Below are 19,213 nucleotides of genomic sequence, written 5' to 3' on the forward strand. Positions count from 1 at the left end.
CCCCTTACCCCTCTCGTCCCCCTCGCTGGCTCCTGCCCGTGATAGCCGCCCCTCTCCCCCATGACTCTTCCCCCATCTTTTCTCTGAGCTCCCCCACCCCGGGGGAAGTGGGGAGGTAGGGAGTGGGGAATGGAGGGCAATAGGGGAGGTGAGGAGGGATAGTGGGTGAGGAGTGGGAGAGATGGGGGATAGAGGGATAGGAGGGGGTAGGGAGGGGAGAGGAGTTATGGAGGGAGGGAGAGACTGAGGGTAGGGGAAATGAGAGGTGAGGGAGGGATTGGGGGGGGGAGAAGAGGGGAAAGAAGAGGGAGGGTGGAGGAAGGGGAGTGCTAGGGATGAGGGGAAATTAGCTGTGCCCGTGCTGTTGGGAGCTATGGGTGAGTGATGGAATATTGCGTTGGGGGACCAAGCCTCCTGTGTAACGGGGCCCAACAGGTCCCACTTAGTCTAGTATCCCTCTAAACCCTTCCCATCCAAATGTCCACCTCTACAAGTTCCTCTGGCAGTTCATTCCATACAGACAGCATCCTGTGTGTGAAGAGGTTGCCCCTCGGGTTCCATTAAAACTTTTCCCTTCTCACCCTAAACCTATGGCCTTTAGTTCTGGACTATTACTATGGGGAAAAAGACTGAATGTTCACATTTCATGATTTATGCTTCATGATTTTGTGGATGTCTATAAAGCTATTATCCAACTCTCCACGGAAAAAAAGTCTCAGTCTATCCAGGTTCTTGAGTCCTGGTAACATTCTGGTGAATTTTTCCTGCAATCTTTCTAGCTCAGAGGCATCCTTCTTATAGTGGTGCAACCAGAACTGCACATAATACTACAAATGTGGTCTCACTAAGGTCCTGCACAGCTGGTGCATGATATCCCAGCCCCTGCACTCAATATCCTTACCGATGAAGGCAAGCATGCCAAATATCTTCTTCACTGTGCACCCATGTCACCAATTTCAGGGAACTGAGTACATGTACTCCTCGGTCTCTCTGCTCTACAACACTTTCCAGGGCCCTACCATATTTTGTGCAAGACATGCCCTATTTTAATTTATCAAAATGCAAAATGCATCATCTCATACTTTGAGACATAGCATGGAAACTCATCCATGCCAATCAAGATGCCCATCTCAGCTTGTCCCATTTGCCCATGTTTGTCCCAAATCCTTCGAAACCTTTCCCACCCTAATATACCCATCATTGTTAAAAATTCCATTTGCTATTCCTTAGCTCATTTCCCCATTTGATCCAGAACCTTTTGTAAAGTTAGCCTTCCTCACTGTCCATCTTACCACTAATTCTTATGTTATCCATACACTTACTAACTGCATTAACTGTATTGTCACTCAAATTGTGACACCCAAATCACCCATAAATGAAACACACCACTGCCTGCAGCACACCACTGGGCAGACGCCACCAAAAAGAACAACAATTATCCTCTGACGCCTTCCACTAAGCCAATTGTGAAACCAATTGGGTAACTTACCCTTGACCCCATATGATCTGACCTTTCAGCCAAGACAACCATGCAGGTCCTTGCCAAAGGCCTTGCTAGAGTCCATCCACCATCCTGCCTTCATTAATCTCATCAGATCCTAATCTGTCCTTGCTTATCCAAATGCTGGCAGACCCTCTCTGAGAATCCCCTCCAGTAACTAAAACCCTGTCCCACTGTACGAGTTCATTCAAGAGCTCTCCCGAGTTTAAAAAAAAATCAAACTCGTGGTAAGCACGTAGAATTAACGTAGCGGGTACGTCGGAGCTCGGGGACGTCTCTTAGCGGCTCGTAACGCTAACGGCAGGTACTCGGGAAACACGGTAAGCTCGGGAAGACTCGTGAAGATTTTTCAACATGTTGAAAAATGTCCACGAGAGCCCCTAGTACTTACGAGCGGCAATTACCGTAAATCTCCAAGTTCGAATCAGGGCAAACTCGGGAGAATTCTTGAATTAACTCGTACAGTGGAACAGGGCTATTACCCACCACTCCTGCAGTGGCTAACGAGCACACAAATATCTCTGCCAGGCTCCGACAATTTCTTCCCTAGCTTCCCACAATGTCTGAGGACACATATGATTAGAGCCTGGGGATTTATCCACCTTATTATGCTCATTTTTGGTAATTCTGATATGGTCCAACACATCACTACTTATTTCCCTTACTTCCTTTGCTTCCACAACGTTCTCCTCAGTAAATGCAAATAAGCCCACCTCTTGCGCTTGACACAGACAACCATGTTATTCCTGATGGGGGCCTATTCTCTCCCTTGCTACCCTTTACCTTAATATACGTGGAATCTTTTCTAATTTCCTATTCTCTTCCTTGCTACGCTTTTGCTCTTAATATAGTTGTAGAATCTCGTAAGATTTCCCTTCATCTTGTCTGCCATGGCTATCCCGTGCTGCTTTGTATTGTGATGTGTCCCTTTATGAGCTTAGAGCCAATATCGCAGCTGTGAGGCAAAATGCCAGCAGCTGCCAGACATTGTAATAAGTCAATGAAGAATGTCGCACTGAAACTGACACAGTTACAAGGGGAGCCCCACAATGTCGTTCTATGACAAATCAGTTGAGGATTTTGCTTATTATGGAGCTTTCATACACTGCACTGGATTGACCTATAAAGCCTTTTTATGTAATTAAAAAGCCAAAAAGCAATTTTGAGAGTAACATCTGAAGTATTGCTTGCACGTTACATTGCCAGGTGCTATCAAATGCTTTATGTTATTCCCTTAAACATCCCGTCACCCCCCACTATATTTTCCACCATAAAACTATCCAACCTCGGCTCTGCCTCAGTCCATCTGGCACTAAAACCCCAGATCCACAGTTTCCATCCACTGAATAATTCAGCAAATGTTTGCTGCAGACATACAACTGACCTTTGTCTGAACTTGCTCAGGTAGTCACGCCTCACCTTGCACTCTACCATGAATGCTCTATTCCACTGAAAGTTCAACCCAGAGGCAGCAATGTTGCCTCGGTAGCTTTAGGAAGCAGAGACTTTAAGAATGTGGGCCGAATCTTGGCTTCATACATTCAGGCATCCATTTCATTATCCCTCAATCCCACGTGGGGGGAAGGGATTGACAAATTGGGAGTATAAAGATGGAGTTGAAGGAGGGGAAGTGGCTACAGGAAAAATTACAAAAGATTCTCGAATTAATGGGAAGGAAAGCTTGAGAATGGACAGCAGAGTAAGGTCAGGGCCAATTGCGAAGGGGGAAGTGAATACGGAGGTCAAAGTACTGTATATGAATGTGCAAAGTATAAGGAATAAAATGGACGAGCTTGAAGCTCAGTTAGAAACTGGCAAGTATGATGTTGTGGGAATTACTGAGACATGGCTGCAAGAGGGCCAGGACTGGGAACTGAATATTCAAGGGTATACCTCCTATCGAAAAGACAGACAGGTGGGCAGAGGGGGTGGGGTTGCCCTGTTGGTGAGGAATGAAATTCAGTCCCTTGCAAGGGGTGACATTGAAACAGGAGATGTGCAGTCAGTATGGATAGAACTAAGGAATTGTAAGGGTAAAAAGACCCTAATGGGCCTAATCTACATGCCCCCAAACAGTAGCCTGGACATAGGGCGCAAGTTGAATCAGGAGTTAAAATTGGCATGTAGCAAAAGTAATGCTGTGGTTGTTATGGAAGATTTCAACATGCAGGTAGACTGGGAAAATCAGGTTAGTACTGGACCCCAAGAATGGGACTTTGTAGAGGGCCTTCGTGATGGATTCTTTGAACAGCTTGTAATGGAGCCTACCAGGGAGAAGGCAATTCTGGATTTAGTGTTATGTAATGAACCGGATTTGATAAAGAACCTCGAGGGTAATGAGCCATTAGGAGGCAGTGACCATAACATGGTCAGGTTTAATCTACAATTGGAGAGGGAGAAGAGTAGATCGGAGGTGTCAGTGTCGCAGTTGAATAAAGGGGACTATGGGGCCATGAGGGAGGAGCTGGCCAAAGTTTACTGGAAAGATACACTAGCAGGGATAACAGTGGAACAAAAATGGCAGGTTAGTCTAGGAATAATACAGAAGGTGCAGGATCAGTTCATTCCTAGGAGGAAGAAAGATTCCAAGGGGAGAAAGGGACGACCATGGCTAACAAGGGACACCAGGGACAGTATAAAAATTAAAGCGAAGAAGTACAAAGTAGCAAAGATGAGCGGGAAGCAAGAGGATTGGGTAATGTTTAAAGAACAACAGAAGATAAACAAAAAGACAACACGGGGAGAAAATATGAGGTACGAATGTAAGCTAGCCAAGAATATAAAGCAGGATAGTAAAAGCTTCTTTAGGTATGTGAAGATGAAAAAATTAGTTAAGACCAAAGTTGGACCCTTGAAGACTGAAAAAGGTGAATTTATTATGGGGAACAAGGAAATGGCAGATGAGTTGAACAGGTACTTTGGATCTGTCTTCACTAAGGAGGACACAAATAATCTTCCTGATATAGTAGAAGCCAGAGGGGTGACAGAGGAACTGAAGGAAATCCACATTAGGCAGGAAATGGTGTTGGTTAGACTGATGGGACTGAAGGCTGATAAATCCCCAGGGCCTGATAGTCTGCATCCCAGGGTACTTAAGGAAGTGGCTCTAGAAATCGTGGATGCATTGGTGATAATTTTCCAATGTTCTATAGACTCAGGATCAGTTCCTGTGGATTAGAGGGTAGCTAATGTTATCCCACTTTTTAAGAAAGGCAGGAGAGAGAAAACGGGGCATTATAGACCACTTAGCCTGACATCGGTTGTGGGGAAGTTGCTGGAGTCGATTATAAAAGATGAGATAGCCGAATATTTGGATAGCAGCAACAGGATCGGTCCGAGTCAACTGGATTTACGAAGGGGAAATCATGCCTGACTAATCTTCTGGAATTTTTTGAAGATGTAACTAGGAAAATGGACAAGGGAGAGCCAGTGGATGTAGTGTACCTGGACTTTCAGAAAGCATTTGATAAGGTCCCACATAGGAGATTAGTGGGCAAAATTAGGGCACATGGTATTGGGGGTAGAGTGCTGACATGGATAGAGAAGTGGTTGGCAGACGGGAAACAAAGAGTAGGGATTAACGAGCCTTTCAGAATGGCAGGCAGTGACTAGTGGTCTACCGCAAGGCTCGGTGCTGGGACCGCAGCTATTCACAATATACATTAATGATTTGGATGAAGTTATTCAAAGTAACATTAGCAAATTTGCAGATGACACAAAGCTAGGTGGCAGTGTGAACTGTGAGGAGGATGCTATGAGAATGCAGGGCGACTTGGACAGGGGGGAGTGGGCAGATGCACGGCAGATGAAGTTTAATGTGGATAAATGTGAGGTTATCCACTTTGGTATCAAAAACAGGAAGGCAGATTACTATCTAAATGGCATCAAGTTGGGAAAAGGGGAAGTACAACGGGATCTGGGGGTCCTTGTACATCAGACTATGAAAGTAAGCATGCAGGTACAGCAGGCAGTGAAGAAAGCGAATGGCATGTTGGCCTTTATAACAAGAGGAATCGAATATAGGAGCAAAGAGGTCCTTCTGTTGTACAGAGCCCTAGTGAGATGGGGTGTAAGCTACCCAAGTGAAATATGAGATGCTGTTCCTCCAATTTGCGCTGGGCCTCACTCTGACAATGGAAGAGGCCCAGGACAGAAAGTTCAGATTGGGAATGGGACGGGGAGTTAAAGTGCTGAGCAACCGGGAGATCAGGTAGGTTAAGGCGGACTGAGTGGGAGGTGTTCAGCGAAACCATCGCCGAGCCTGAGCTTGGTCTCGCCGATGTACAGGAGTTGACACCTGGAACAGCGGACAGAGTAGATAAGGTTGGAGGAGGTGCAAGTGAACCTCTGCCTCACCTGAAAAGACTAGCGGGGTCCTTGGATGGAGTCGAGGGGGGAGGTAAAGGGGCAGGTGTTGCATCTCCTGCAGCTGCACGGGAAAGTACCTGGGGACGGGTGGTTTGGGTGGAAAGGGACGAGTTGACCAGGGAGTTGCTGAGGGAACGGTCTCTGCGGAAAGCAGAAAGGGGTGGAGATGGGAAGATGTGGCCAGTAGTGGGATCCCGTTGGAGGTGGGGAAAATGTTGGAGGATTATATGCTGTATGAAACGACTAATGGGGTGGAAGGTGAGGACAAGGGGGTCTGATCTTGTTAAGAATGGGGGGAGGTGGAGCAAGAGCGGAGCTGCGGGATATCGAGGAGACCCTAGTAAGAGCCTCATCTACAATGGAAGTGGGAACCCCCGTTTCCTAAGGATGAGGACATCTCCGATGCCCTGGTATGGAAAACCTCATCCTGGGCGCAGATGCGGCATAGACGGAAGAATTGGGAGTAGGGGATAAGGTCTTTACAGGAAGCAGGGTGGGAAGAAGTGTAGTCTAGATAGCTAGAGTCAGTGGGTTTGTAGTAGATGTTAATAGATCCCCAGCCATGTCTTTATCCAATATAAACCATAAATTCAGTAAAACTGCGCTCATTGGTCGCAAGAGGCCGACACTTCAGTCACTTGCCCCGCTAAATTCTCTCACATTACGTCAAACTTTGCCCTCTCCTTTGTTGAGCCCTCTCTATATTGCCTGAGAAACTTTCCCAATCACACTTGACAAATTCCACCCGATTTAAGCCTTTGGCAGTAGAGCACTATACTGGACAAGTTAAAATCTCTTACGAGGACAACCCTATTAATCTTGCCGCTATCTGCAATCTCCCAGCACATTTGTTCCCCCAATTCCTGCCTTGGAAATGTCTTCCTTCTTCTTCAACCATGGCTCTCATTCTACCACTGCGTACAGAGCTCTTGACCACATCTCATCTATTTCCTGCACTTCCGCCCTTACCCCTCTCCTCATGCACAGATTTAGAACAGGAATTCCCCAGGTCCTTGCCTTCCAACTCCTCATTCAATGGATCATCCTCCAATATTTCTGATAGCTATAATCAGATTCCATCACTAACACACTAATTTCCCTCTCCTTTCAGCATTTCAAAATAAATCACTCCCTTCAAACTCCGTAGTCTGCTCTTGTCCCAGTGTACTATTTCCAGTCACATAGCACTTTTGCATGCAACGGCAGGTGGTGCATCTGTTCTTTCATATTTTCTCATCACACCATCCAAAGACCCAAGTCTTTCCAAGTGAGGCATTTATTTGCCTGTTTTCCAATTCAATGTCCTGTATTGGGTGTTTACAACGTGGTCTCCTCTACAGCGGATAAACCAGACACAGATGGAGCCCCTGCTTTGCAAAACATGAGCATACAATCCATAAGAGTGACTATGAGCTTCTAGTTGCCTGCCACTTTATTTCACAATCCCATTCCCAGTCTGACCATTCTGTCACTGATTACCAGTTTCACCATGACCCAACGCAAATATGAGGATCAACACCTCAACTTCCATCTGCACACTCAAAATTAAATTAACTTAGTTTAGCTAACTCACTTTTTCTTTCTGTCAGAATTGGCAGAACAGGTATCTGAACCGGCCATTTCTACCAGTGATCATTTGGGTTCAGTTTCCCTTTTTAATATATCTGGATAGACAGGGTTGCTGGGTATCTCCCACAGTCTTACCATTAGCAACACATTATATAGAGTTAACTACCACATTCTATCATTTGCCCTCACCCGATCAGAGATTTCCCCTTGTTCTACTCATTCCTTTCCCAACTTGTCTGTTATTGTAAACAAGTTTGTTTTCTGTTTCCCCCCAGTTCTTAAATAGTCCTGGACACAAAATGTTAACTGTTGAATGCTTCCAGCACTTTCTGTTTTCGATTAAGGGGAAAAAAAGATTGATCAAAATTACTATGCCTTGAGATGTGCAATTGCTGACTCCTCAAACACCATAAAGATAAATTTCACATTGAACAATTCATCACAATATCATTGAAAATATTATTGAGATGGTCAGATAACTTTGGATGCTGTCACATCATATTCAATAAGTTGTGTGCAATTATGGAACAATACTGGTTCTTAAAGTTCTGACCTGATAATACCCCAGTGTTCATTGTTCAGGGACACTTCTTTATTTATAACTATTATGGACAATGTGGGAATGTTATTGCATAGACACATCACAATGGTTCTTTATAATGTCTGACTACATTCTCTTTTTTTGCAATTGGATAGAAATCAAAGCAAAATTAATTAAATCAACATGGTACAATTCAATGAATGTAATCATCAGAGAGCAGTATGGGCCAAATAGAGTCATAGAGTGATACAGTGTAGAAACAGGCCCTTCAGCCCAACTCGCACACACCGGTCAACAATGTCCCAGTTACCCTAGTCCCACTTGCCTGCATTTGGTCCATAGCCCTCCAAATCTGTCCTATCCATGTACCTGTCCAACTGTTTCTTAAACGATGGGATAGTCCAAACCTCAACTATTCTGGCAGCTTGTTTCATACACCCACCACCCTGTGTGAAAAAGTTACCCCTCGGATTCCTATTAAATCTTTTCCCCTTCACCTTGAACCTATGTCCTCTGGTCCTTGATTCCCTTACTCTGGGTAAAAGATTTTGTGCATCTATCCGATCTATTCCTCTCATGATTTTGTACACCTTTATATGATTTCCCATCATCCTCCTATGCTCCATGGAATAGAGATCCAGCCTACTCAACCTATCCCTGTAGCTCACACCCTCTAATCCTGGCAACATCCTCATAAATCTTTTCTGAACCCTTTCAAGCTTGACAATATCTTTCCTATAACATGGTGCCCAGAACGGAACACAATATTCTAAATGCGGTCTCACCAACGTCTTATACAATTGCAACATGACCTCCCAACTTCTACACTCAATACTCTGACTGATGAAGGCCAAAGTGTCAAAAGCCTTTTTAACCGCCTTATCTACCTGTGACTCGACCGTCAAGGAACCATGCACTTGTACTCCTAGATCCCTCTGCACTACACTACCCAAAGGCCTACCATTTGCTGTGTAGGTCCTGCCCTTGTTCGACGTCCCAAAATGCAACACCTCACAGTTCTCTGTATTAAATTCCATCAACCATTCCTCCGCCCACCGGGCCAATCGATCCAGTTCCTGCTGCAATCTTTCACAACCATCTTCACTATCTGCAAAACCACTAACTTTTGTATCATCAGCAAGCGTGCTAATCTTGCCCTGTATGTTCTCATCCAAATCATTGATGTAGATGACTAACAGTAAGGGGCCCAGCACCGAACCCTGAGGCACACCACACTAGTAACAGGCCTCCATTCTGAGAAGCAACCTTCTACCATCACCCTCTGCTTCCTTGCATGGAGCCAATTTGCTATTAATTCAGCTATTTCTCCTTGGATCCTATGAGATCTAACCTGTAGATCAATCATGTTAACTGATCTGATCGTGTCTGTATTTAGTGATGTACACCCAGTCCGTAAACCAGTCTGGGTTCTCTATATATCATTCGGCTGGCATATAGTGACAGTACAGCCATCAGTTAGTTAGTCCTGGAGTCTAGAGATGACAGCACTACTAAGTGTTTCTCTGAATATTCACTCAATAAAGAACTTGTATTTGACGTTGATCGACTCAGTGTTATTACAGCTTCAAAATGGTGTCAGAAATGAAGAACTGACTCCTCCACTGATTTACTGCTTTTACGACTTTAATAGCTTTTACCATAGCTGACTCCCGACGCAAGCCAGACCCGTTAGTATTTGATGCTGACATCGGAGAACGGTGGCGTATTTTCAAAGAAGAATACGATGTCTACTTGGACGCTGCTCATCATGACAAGCCCCCACGTGTCCAAGCATCTATTCTCCTCGACTTGGCTGGTCAGGAGGTAATTTGACGAGCAAAGCTGTTAGCCTATGCAGCGGCTGTGCACGATGCAGCTGGTGCAGTCGTTACAATTGCGGAATCGATCCACGATCCGATATGATTGAAGAACAAGTTTCGACGGCTTTGCGAACCGCAGGCCAATCTTATGGAGTGCCACAAGTTTTTTGCGTGCAGCCAGAAACTAGGCGAGCCTGTGAAAGCTTATATCAACTTGCTGAAACACATTGCCAGCAGTTGCAGATATGGCAATCTTTGTGAAGAGCTTATCAGAGAAAGGCTCGTATGTGGTGTCCCTAATGACTAATGGAGCTGCTACGCGACTCAGATCTCACCCTAAACAAGGATGAACAGACTTGTCCTATCCACGAGGTAACGGATGCTCACTCTAAGACTTTGAGCTCCGCACCGCAATCTGCCTTCAGCATAGATGCGGTCGCAACATATTTCAGAATGCATCGTCGTCCAAAGGACATGCCTGGCAGGTCTGCAGCACAATTTATTACTGAATGTATCGACTGTGGTGGCTCTCACTTAGCCAAACGGGAGAAATGCCCAACTTTCGGGAAAATTGGTCATGGTTGCAATCGCAGAAACCATTTCTGGAAATGCTGCCGTTCCTGTGCTAGCAAATATGAGACCAAACAAGCAGTGCACCTGCTACAATCGGAATCTTCTCACAATGTATCTGTAAACATCCCTGAGAACTTGCCTGCAGTGGACGGGATTATTCTCAATATACATTCTCTACAAGAACAATCTAATAAATACCGCGATTCCATGGTCATGCTACATATCAGCAATGTGGCCGTGGTTGCCAAAATAGACACGGGTGCTCGCTGCAATGTAATGTCTCAGTCTGAATTTCAGAGACTTCAGAATGCTGAAATAATCAAAATAACTTTGGCAACCTTAGCGTACGGTGGGGGCGAGGTGCTTCCTATTGGAATAGTAGAACTACAGTGCCACCTAACAGCACGTTCATACAAATTAAATTTCTTCATTGTTAAGGGCAAGGTCCTGCCCCTGCTTGGCATCGACGCCTGTGTTGACATGGGTCTGCTTTCATTTGGCAATGCAGTACACCAACTCACACCAATTCAAGATTTCACTCGGCACATTCTTGCAAGCTACAATGATCTTTTCAACGACTAACTCGGCAAACTGCCACACGTATACACAATCATTACGTTCCCAGATGTCAGACCTGTGATCCGCCCTGCTCACTGCATTTCGGTTGCCATGAGTGACCATGTTCAGGCAGAGCTCAACAGGATGGAAGCGCTGGGGGTCATCACTCCTGTCACAGATCCCTCTGACTGGGTATCCTCCATGGTGGCGGCTACCAAGATAAACAAGCAAGAGATACGCATATGCATCAACCCCAGGGATTTGAACACTGCTATCAAGTGACCCCACCACCCTATGGAAGAAGTGGCTGAACACATGGGCAAGGCAACAGTGTTCTCGTTTCTGGGCGCCAAGAGCTCATTCTGGCAAATTCCCTTGGACTACAATTCATCTATGTTGACCACTTTCAGTACACCTTTCGGGTGGTACCGATTTATACGCATGCCATTCTGCAGCAATTCTGCCATTGAAGTATTCCAACGCACCATGGAGCAACTTTTAGCCGGGTACCCCTGCGTCATTATTGTTGATGCCATTCTCATGGCGAGGAAAGACTTGCAGGAGCATGATGCCAATTTAAAGAAGTTGCTTGATTGCGCCAGGGCGATTCAGCTAAAGCTTAACCCTTTCAAGTGCAAATTTCAAGTCAACGAAGTAACCTATGTGGGTCACGTATTCACCAGCGAAGGCCTCAAAGTGGACCCTACAAAGAATGCAGCAATCAGCGAGATGTCTGTAACCACTGACGTTGCCAGCCTGCAGAGGTTCCTGGGCATGGTAAATTATCTCAGAAGTTCCCCTCGAACTTCAGCGAGCTCTCGGCTCTGCTGCGACATCTGACTCACAAAGTCACTGTTTGGATATGGCACAAACAACAGCATTGGGCTTTTGACGCCCTCAGACATTAAATGTAATTCCCTCCCACTCTAACCTACTTCGACGTTAATCTTGCAGTTACACTGACCTGTGACGTTTCAGTGTGGTCTAGGCACTGCGTGCCTCCAAGACAGCCAGCCTGGTGCTTATGCTTCATGAACGATGACAGATACAGAGCAACGATACGCACAGATTGATACGCGAAAACTTCTGCTAGCAGAAGTTTTCGCGTAAGTGAAATTCCACAACCATATCTTCGGAAAAGCAGTCACCATCGAGACCGACGGCCAGTCTCTGGTCACTATTCTGAACAAACCTATACACGCTGCCCCGGTTCGACGGATGATGCTGCAACTCCAGAGGTATGACATTACCCTGGTTTATAAATGCAGCAAGGACATGCATCTGGCTGACACTCTGTCCCTTGTGCCCTGAAAAGCGGAGGCATCCTGCAGAGGAGGACACTTTCGTTGTCATGATGGTCAACTACATCCATTCCTCATGCCTGGACATGCTGAGGACGACACTTTGAGAATACTCACTTCAGTCATTCGACGAGGCTGGCCAGACAAGCAACATAAGCTCCCGCTCCCGATGCGGCCGTATTTTCCAGTTCGCAACAAGCTAGTGATCCAGAACGGAAATATTGTAAAGGGGCACAAGGCAGTAATTCCAGCTTCGCTACAACAGAAAAGTCAAAGTCAATTTTATTTGTCACATGCACCCGAAGATGCAGTGAAATGAATTTGCTAGCAGCGATACACTTAAAAAAGAACGCACAATACACAATAGGATTTAACACAAACATCCACCACAGCATTCTTCACTGTGGTGGAAGGCAACAAAGTTCAGTCAGTCCTTCTCCTTTGTTCATTCGTGGTGGGGGCCATGAACCCTCCGTGGTCGCCATTACGGACGGCCGCATGTACAGGCCCTCTTGTCGGGATGATCAAAACTCCGACGTCGGGACAGTCAGACGCACTCCGCGGCTTGGCGTGCCCGAATCGGCACTTTCCAATCGGAGACCGCGGCTTCAGGATGTTATAGGCCACAGGCCAGCGGTCGGAGCTCTTTTCCGGTGTTCCCCAGCAAAGGATCCCAGGCTCCGGATGGTAAGTCCACGCCCGCGGCTAGAAGCTTCGCAGACTGCAGCCCCATGATGCCAAAGTCACCAGGCCAGCGATCGGAGCACTCCTTTCTGTCGACCCCCGGCAAGGGTTCACCCGCTCCGCGATGGACAAGTCCACGCTGCGCCTGCTGTTGAAGCTCTGGGCCCGACTCCGGGAAAGGCCACTCCAATCCCTGCTGTTAGGTCGCGAGGGAGGGTGCATGGAAAAAATCACCTCACCGTCGAGGAGGCGACCAAAATCGATTTCGCCTTCCCTCCCCCCCCCCCCACCCAACCAAATTAAAGTGGCTCTAGAAATCGTGGATGCATTGGTGATAATTTTCCAATGTACTGTAGACTCAGGATCAGTACCTGTGGATTGGAGGGTAGCTAATGTTATCCCACTTTTTAAGAACGGCGGGAGAGAGAAAACATGGAATTATAGACAATTAGCCTGACATCGGTGGTGGGGAAGCTGCTGAAGGCAATTATAAAAGATGAGATAGCCGCACATTTTGATAGCAGTAACAGGATCGGTCCAAGTCGGCATGAATTTACGAAGGAGAAATCATGCTTGACTAATCTTCTGGAATTTTTTGAGGATGTAACTAGGTAAATGGACAAGGGAGAGCCAGTGGATGTAGTGTACCTGGACTTTCAGAAAGCATTTGATAAGGTCCCACATTGGAGATTAGTGGGCAAAATTAGGGCACATGGTATCGGGGGTAGAGTGCTGACATGGATAGAAAATTGGTTGGCAGACAGGAAACAAAGAGTAGGGATTAACGGGTCCCTTTCAGAATGGCAGGCAGTGACTAGTGGTCTACCGCAAGGCTCGGTGCTGGGACCGCAGCTATTCACAATATACGTTAATGATTTGGATGAAGTTATTCAAAGTAACATTAGCAAATTTGCAGATGACACAAAGCTAGGTGGCAGTGTGAACTGTGAGGAGGATGCTATGAGAATGCAGGGCGAGGTTGGGGGAGTGGGCAGATGCACGGCAGATGAAGTTTAATGTGGATAAATGTGAGGTTATCCACTTTGGTATCAATAACAGGAAGGCAGATTACTATCTAAATGGCGTCATGTTGGGAAAAGGGGAAGTACAACGGGATCTGGGGGTCCTTGTACATCAGACTATGAAAGTAAGCATGCAGGTACAGCAGGTAGTGAAGAAAGCGAATGGCATGTTGGCCTTTATAACAAGAGGAATCGAATATAGGAGCAAATAGGATCTTCTGCAGTTGTACAGGGCCCTAGTGAGACCACACCTGGAGTATTGTGTGCAGTTTTGGTCCCCTAATTTGAGGAAGGACATTCTTGCTATTGAGGGAGTGCAGCGTAGGTTTACAAGGATGGCGGGACTGTCATATGCTGAGAGAATGGAGTGGCTGGGCTTGTACACTCTGGAGTTTAGAAGGATGAGAGGATATCTTATTGAAACATATAAGATTGTTAAGGGTTTGGACACGCTAGAGACAGGAAACATGTTCCCGATGTTGAGGGAGTCCAGAACCAGGGGTCACAGTTTAAGAATAAGGGGTAAGCCATTTAGAACGGAGACGTGAAAACACTTTTTCTCACAGAGAGTTGTGAGTCTGTGGAATTCTCTGCCTCAGAGGGCAGTTCTCTGGATACTTTCAAGAGAGAGCTAGATAGGGCTCTTAAAGACAGCGGAGTCAGGGGATATGGGGAGAAGGCAGGAACGGGGTACTGATTGGGGATGATCAGCCATTATCACATTGAATGACGCTGCTGGCTCGAAGGGCCGAATGGCGTACTCCTGTACCTATTGTCTATTGACACACCAAGAGAAACCTAAACTAACATTTAGACACACCAAAAAAACAAAAAAAGTAGAAATAACAAACACGCTGCTGGCAGGGCAGCCGACTCGCAGCGCCCCCACCGACCCATTAAGAATTTTTTGATGCCATACACAGAGGTCAATCCGATGTGGAGACGACAGTCCAACAGGCCAAGAGTATGTCCTTCTGGCCAGCCATGACTGATTATGTGCACCAGAGAGCACTATTGTATGCAGTATGCAACAGCCTGTCACCACACCAACCCAAGGAACCACTCTTGTCACACCCGGTCCCTGACCTGCCATGGGCCACGGTGGCCACTGATATTTTCGACTGTCGTGGCAAGCAGTACCTCATTTTGGTAGATTCATACTCTAGATGGTTTAAGATAGATTTACTCCGAACCTCTTCATCGTCAGCGGTAATGCAGAAGCTGTCGAGACACTTCTCAGTCCATGGGGCACCTTTCACCCTCATGTCAGACAATGCTGGTCAGTTCACCAGCCTATGTTTCAAAGACTTTGCTAGTCGCTGGGATTTCCAACACACCACCAGCAGCCCGGAATACCCACAATCTCATGAACTGGTGGAGCGAGCTGCCCGTAGTGCCAAACATGTCAACTGGAAAGGTCCAACAGAGCTGGGTCTGATGTGTTTCTGCACTTGCTTAACTTTCGCAATGTTTCCCGGGATCCTCTGCTGGGTTCGCAGCACAACGCCTCATGTCTAGGCAAACATGCACCACCCTTCCTGTTGCTAAGCAGCTGCTACAACCTCAAGTCCGCGAGCCCTTGGAAGTGCAGACTGGATTACAACACAAGCGCAACGTCCAGAAGGGTTACTATGACAAGACCAGCAGCCCTCTCCAGCCACGGAGGGCCAAGTAGTTCGTTTGCAGATGGCTAAAGGTCACGGCCGTCTGGGTATCATGGAGGAATTCTGCCCAGAGCCACGATCTTACCTGATCAGATCGGAAGGGGGGGGTCTACAGGCGGAACAGAAGACACATTCTACCAGTAAATGAGCCAGTGTCATCCCAACAGTATTCGCACAAATGCTCGAATGTCCCCAGTCACTCTATGGCCCAGTGGGGACACTGTTGGATTGAAGGGTGATCGGGTGCCTGCTGACTCCAAGCTGGTTCTGATGCCAGCTCATGAGCCACCAGGTTTGATGGCGAAATCACGGATAAAGCCCATGGCGTTGTCACCTGTTAAGTCTCCTGCACCTACTATGAAGTCACCTGAAAAGGGGGAAACTGAGGGTTTGTGCCGTACACATGCAAGCCCAACCCCCAAGTACCAAGACTATGTTTGAAAATTGGCTATGGATTTTAACCAACCCATTGATCAACATTTTATTCGCTTTACTTGTGTATATCCTCCAATGCTTGACTGAAGTCTATTAGTGCTTACATCCGTGTATTGTGATGTCATAGTTTATCATATATACTTTATTAGCCGCAAGCTTAAGAAGGAGGATGTAGATCAATCATATTAGCTGATCTGATCGTGTCTGTGTTTAGTGATGTACACCTGGTCCATAATCCAGTCCGGGTTTTCTATATATAATTCGACTGGCATATAGTGACAGTACAGCCATCAATTAGTTAGTTAAGGGCCTGTCCCACCAGCATGCGATTGTATGCGTTTGGCGCGATCAAACGGAAGCGGAGTTCGCGCTAAGTTGACGGTAAGTATGCGCAGTTAGTGCGTGACGTAATATACGGACGCGCTAGACGCATGCATTCGCATGCTGGTGGGACAGGCCCTTTAGTCCTGGAGTCTAGAGATGACAGCACTACTTTGTGTTTTCTCTGTATAATCACTCAATAAAGAACTTGTATTTGAAGTTGATCGACTCAGTGTTATTACAGCTTCAACATAACCTTCCAGAGCAACCTACCATGCGGCACCTTGTCGAACGCCTTACTACAGTCCATGTACACAACATCTACAGGTCTGCCTTCATCAACCTTTTTGCTCATGTCTTCATAAAAATCAATCAGATTTGTGAGACACAGCCCCCCACGTATAAAATCATGCTGACTGTCCCATATCAGCCCTTGCCCATCCAAATGCCTGTATATCCTATCCCTCAGAATATTCGCCAGTAATTTACCATCTACAGATGTTAAGCTCACCGTCCTATAGTTCCCAGCATTTTTCCTGCAGCCCTTCTTGAAAAGATGCACAACATTTACTACCCCCCCAATCCTCTGGTGACTCTCCTATATTTAAGGACGACTCATAAATTTCAACCAGTGCTCCTGTAATTTCCTCTCTAGTTTCCCGCAATGTCCTCAGATATCTGATCAGGCCCCGAATTACCTTCAGTACTTCCTCGATGTTAACCGTGACTGTTCTCATGACACTTCCAGTGACTGCCCCAATTTCCTCCGACCTACTTTAATTCTCCTTGGTAAATACAGAGGAGAAATACTAATTGAGGACCTTGCCCATCTTTGTGGCTCCACACGGAGGTGATCACTTTTATTCCTGAGATGTCCACTCCCTCTCTCTAGTTACGTTTTCCCCCTTTATGTATTTACTTCCACTTAAAAAGCCAGCATGTAATGGTAAACTGATTTTATAAAATAGACGTTAATATTGAAATGGAAACATACAGTAACTTGATTTTCTAAATTATGAGAAACACTACAAAGTATCATAGTTATCTATAGATTGGTGTAGATAAATAAACTGGCACAATTTCAAATGATAACCATTATAAATGTGCAGTCAAATCCCAAAAGTTCTAAAACAATAAACATTAACAGCTTTATTGGGTCTGCCCAACTCTCTTTATCCTGTTTCCACCCTGTCTTTTTCACTTCTCTCGCCAGCACTCTAAAATATATCTTCATTTTCACACATAGCCTCATTCCACTTTTTAATCCTATTCTAAATCTCACTTTCCAATCTATCTCAACAATACATCCTCTACATCTCTTCTCTCTTTAGTTATACCATAAACTCCTATCCCCCGCTTACTCCCTCCATCTTGCCTCTTTTAATTCACCTCCTCCCCTCACCCTTCTACATCCATTCTCCACCTCCCACACCAATCCGTTTCCCCCTCGTCTCCCCCTTGGCCATTTCCTTACTTGATCCACTTACCTCACCCCATCCTCTCTTTACCCCTCCCTGCACTATTAGCCACAACCCCTCCTTTCCCTCATTCCTGCTCCGCAACTCCACTCCTCCTCTGCTGCACTTCCCGTTTCTCCAATCCCTCAAAACTTCCATCACACCCCGCCCCCCCATTCCCATTCCCATTCCCATCTCTCTCACTAATACACCCCTCACTGGTCCTTATCCCCACTCTCCTCTATGCCCCTTACACCGTCCCTCCCATTTTCAACCTTTCCCCTCCACTCTCTCTACTTGCTATCCTTTTCTTTTCATTTCCCTCCCTATCCCCTCTCTCCCCTCTCTCCCCTCTATTCCCTCTGTTCTCTCTATTCCCTCTCTCTCTCCCCCTCTATCCTCCCTGTGTTACCTCTTCTTGTGTCCGCCACAGCGCTCCGTCCTCGAGCTTCTTCCCCGGCAGCTCCTGCTGCTCCTGCTGCTGCTGCCTTAAGGTTCCGCCGCCGTCGCCACCCCGGCCGGGACCAAAGATCATATCCGCTCTCTGATCTTTGGCCGGGACCGAGCAACCGGGTACAGCTCCCTCCGCCTGCGGGGACAACTAACTCCCTCCCTCCGCCTGCGGGGACAGCTCCCTCCGCCTGCGGGGACAACTAACTCCCTCCGCCTGCGGGGACAACTCCCTCCCTCGGCCTCTGCGCGACACCCAGACGCACCTCTTGCCACAAAACGACACGGCTCCTTTTTATTTTTAAAAGCGGCAAGTATACATTGCCATCTTTGTGAATGAATTGGAAATAATAGGATTAGATGAGAGAAAGCCCGCAGATCATTGCATGGCCTATTCTAGAACAGATGTCCTCTCTGTGGTGACACACGGCAGAGCTTAGTGGCCCCGAGGCGACCTGACTTCGAGCCCGACAACAGTTTAGTCACAGGGGTGAGTGTGAACCTGAAGATGTTGGGGATCACTGAGTTCATGAAGGAGAAGTGGCTTGGACTAGTTGGGCCGAAAGGCCTGTTTCCACCCTGAATGGTGGCTTCTTGGGTATGACATGGCAGATAGGTTCAGATAAATTGGGTTCATCTAAGCTCAGGATGTGTAGGGACATAAGGCCTACGCTTCTTCCAAGTTTTCTTCACAGGTGCCTGTGATAACACCAATGCCACTGCTACATCCTGAGGAGCAGACAAATGCCCATTTAAAGTAGAACACAGGAGACTGCCCTTTGGGTGCACAATGCCATTGTAAAGTATATCTGCCTGCACATGGTCCGTATTCCTCTGCCCTCTGACTGATAATGTCTCTGTCTAAATGCCTTTTAAACATTGCAATTGTGTGTGTTTCCACCCCTGCCACCGGCAGTGCATTCTAGGCACCTAGCACTCTTTGTGAAAG

At 46.5% G+C, this 19,213-nt stretch overlaps 1 protein-coding gene across 1 annotated transcript in view; it reads right to left on the reverse strand.

The window, feature by feature from the left end:
* ldah (lipid droplet associated hydrolase) overlaps positions 1-18,391 on the reverse strand; it is a 295,875-nt gene extending 277,484 nt beyond the window's left edge. The window contains exon 1 of the mRNA XM_033021529.1: positions 18,227-18,391. The gene's annotated coding sequence lies outside the window, so the exon portion shown is untranslated. The remainder of the gene's footprint in view (positions 1-18,226) is intronic.
* Between the last annotated feature and the right edge of the window lie 822 nt (positions 18,392-19,213).

The sequence above is a fragment of the Amblyraja radiata genome, chromosome 5, assembly GCF_010909765.2.
Source record: "Amblyraja radiata isolate CabotCenter1 chromosome 5, sAmbRad1.1.pri, whole genome shotgun sequence".
Classification (NCBI taxonomy): Eukaryota; Metazoa; Chordata; class Chondrichthyes; order Rajiformes; family Rajidae; genus Amblyraja; species Amblyraja radiata.